The 2500-nt window shown below is 41.7% G+C and overlaps 1 protein-coding gene across 1 annotated transcript in view; it reads right to left on the bottom strand.

Moving 5' to 3' along the window:
- The window catches only part of cunh1orf50 (chromosome unknown C1orf50 homolog), a 49674-nt gene that overhangs the window by 10305 nt on the left and 36869 nt on the right, over window positions 1–2500 (bottom strand). The gene's annotated exons all lie outside the window — the stretch shown is intronic.

Genomic DNA, 2500 nt, shown 5'->3' with positions numbered 1-2500 from the left:
GTTGACGTTGAGTTTGTCATGTGACCTGTTCTCCGCTTTGATAGGTGCGGCTCTGTTTCTACAGTCACATGAAACTGCCTGCTGATAGCGAGTTTTTGAACATACAACAAGATTCTCGTTAAATAGATCAAGTATAACTTCTTTGTCCTGTCGTCTGCATTCAAGACTCCACATTAGTTTCAAGAAGTGTATTGAAGACATTGGAAATACACACCGACTACCATACTATATGTTTTTGCACCCAGTGATAATTTTACAGTTGGCACCCTGCGAGTCCCAGGGATTCGCTTGTCTGAAAACTGTGCGTCCCAGGAAACTTGTCACGAGTCCCAACATACTACGGATGGAAATAAAACATAAGCAACGATATATAAACATTCAGATTTAATTTATTTATTATATGGTTTAGGGTTAGGGTTTATTTATCATTGTACTAGTCTTTCAGCTCGTAGATCCTCCTCTCTTTGCAGCCAAAAGTCTTTTGAAATGTGCGTATTTTTCCTTGCTTCCCCCGTTTTGCTTCATGATCATCGATCGAATCTTCTGCAGTTCTTTTCTTACTAGTTGTATTTTTTAACTGCGAAATAACTATCCAGACTGTTTTGCTTTTTCTGAAACATTTTTTATCTTTCTTACACTATTACGAAACTCTTGCTATCGCTTTCTCTCCTTCGTCTACTAGTGTCTGCTAGTCTCGTTCACGCGAGAATTATTTCGCAAAGATTATGTGGAATAAATTGGTTTGCTATCGGATATATGTGTTTTGGTTTTTTTTTTTTGATAAAAATTTCTTTGCGTCCGAAAAAAGCACATTACTTGAAATTGTGCGTCTGGAAGAAAAGCTGTGCGTATCAGACGCAGGACGCAGAGGTAACGAGAACACTGAGCACCTAAATAAAAATACAAATGCACAAATAAAATTATTAAAAAGTGTATTTCTTAAATGTTACCGTAATAGGCATATGAAAAGACTAATGTGTATCTAAATATAAGCGACAAGCAGAAGAGCCCTGCCTCTCTGGGCCTTTAACTTGTTGGCTCGAGAGGCGGCAGCTTTCCTTGTCCTACATCCGAGCTGGGTCTTCTTGGGAGCCATTTTCGGCGGATGTAAAAGATGGAGGGGGCAGTGCATTACTTGTTTTTAATTTAAAAATATATATTTCATCAATTGTATTTGCTGTTAAGAGACCGCTATAAAAACTTCTTTTGAGAAATGGGTTAGTTGAAAAGGAAAATGGGAGTTGCATGCATATCACAGCAACGTGTATAAATGTATATTCAGGTATCTTGACCTGGGAAATACCACCATCGCATGGCCAAGCATGATTATTATCTCAGACAATGTTTGAAAAATTCAGATTTTTTTGATTATTGACTTTTGATCTGAAGAATTTAGATACAAAACTAAGCTCAGATTACTTACTGATGTTTAAAGTAGAACCTTAAATTTGTATGAAAATCAGTTGACCCGTTTCAGAGAACGGAGGATAAAGACAACCCTACAGAAAATAATGTTGCAGCTCCTGACAAAGCTGTTGATAGCAAGCCGAAGTTTCATATCGTCTATTTTGTGGGTGATGGAGCTGGCATTGGGGGTGTGGGGGTGTGTGGGGGTGTGTGTGTGTGTGTGTGTGTGTGTGTGTGCGTGTGTGCGCGGGCGGGCGGGGGTGGGCGGTGGTGGGCGGGGGTGGGCGGGGGTGGGTGTGGGTGGGGGGGGGGGGGGGGGGGGGGGGGGGGTGGGGGTGGGTGTGTGGGGGTGTGTGTGTGTGTGTGTGTGTGTGTGTGTGTATGTTTTATTGCCGTTTTTTTGGTCGCCCGTTGCCAGAGTCAGTTTTTTTAAATTTTAGTATATTTTTGAGTTGTGAGTACTGCATTTTCACGACTATATGGCACACTGCATATCAAGGCGTAGTTTCAGTAACAAGTGCTATTTCTGTATATGACACACGCAAAACATACACCAGCTTAAACATACAGACACACGCTTAAAACACATTTTTAAAAAGGCAATGGAAGCAAAAGTGAGATCAGTTGTACTTTATTGAGCCATTTTACAATGTACTCACGTTTTTTTGATCAATCATCACCCATAAATCCATCAGTCCTCTTTATGTGTCCGAATTGAACAATTGTCCAAATGATTCATCAAAAATGCCTGGTTCCCTCTCTTCGTTGTCAGAGTAACTGACAGTGCCATGTGGCTCCACAGAAATGATGCCGACTTTGGCAAAAGCTCGAACAGCGCAAGCCGACACGTTAATCCAAGTGGCCACAATCCATTCGCAACTAACGCCGCCTGCCACTCTTCGTGAAGCTGTGTTCGCCACTTATAATCCATTGTTCCCATGCCGTTCGCAACTTTACTTTGAACGCCCAGTTGATGGCGATGTCCAGCGATTGGAGTTCTTAAGTTAAGCTTCCGGGAGTGATAGCAAGCTCAGAGTTCATTTGCATGACTTGGTTTTTCACCACTGCTGAGAGATAAGCACGCATGGAGTCG

The sequence above is a fragment of the Stigmatopora nigra genome, unplaced genomic scaffold (assembly GCF_051989575.1).
Source record: "Stigmatopora nigra isolate UIUO_SnigA unplaced genomic scaffold, RoL_Snig_1.1 HiC_scaffold_29, whole genome shotgun sequence".
NCBI lineage: Eukaryota > Metazoa > Chordata > Actinopteri > Syngnathiformes > Syngnathidae > Stigmatopora > Stigmatopora nigra.
This window is presented reverse-complemented; position numbering and strand designations above follow the sequence as displayed.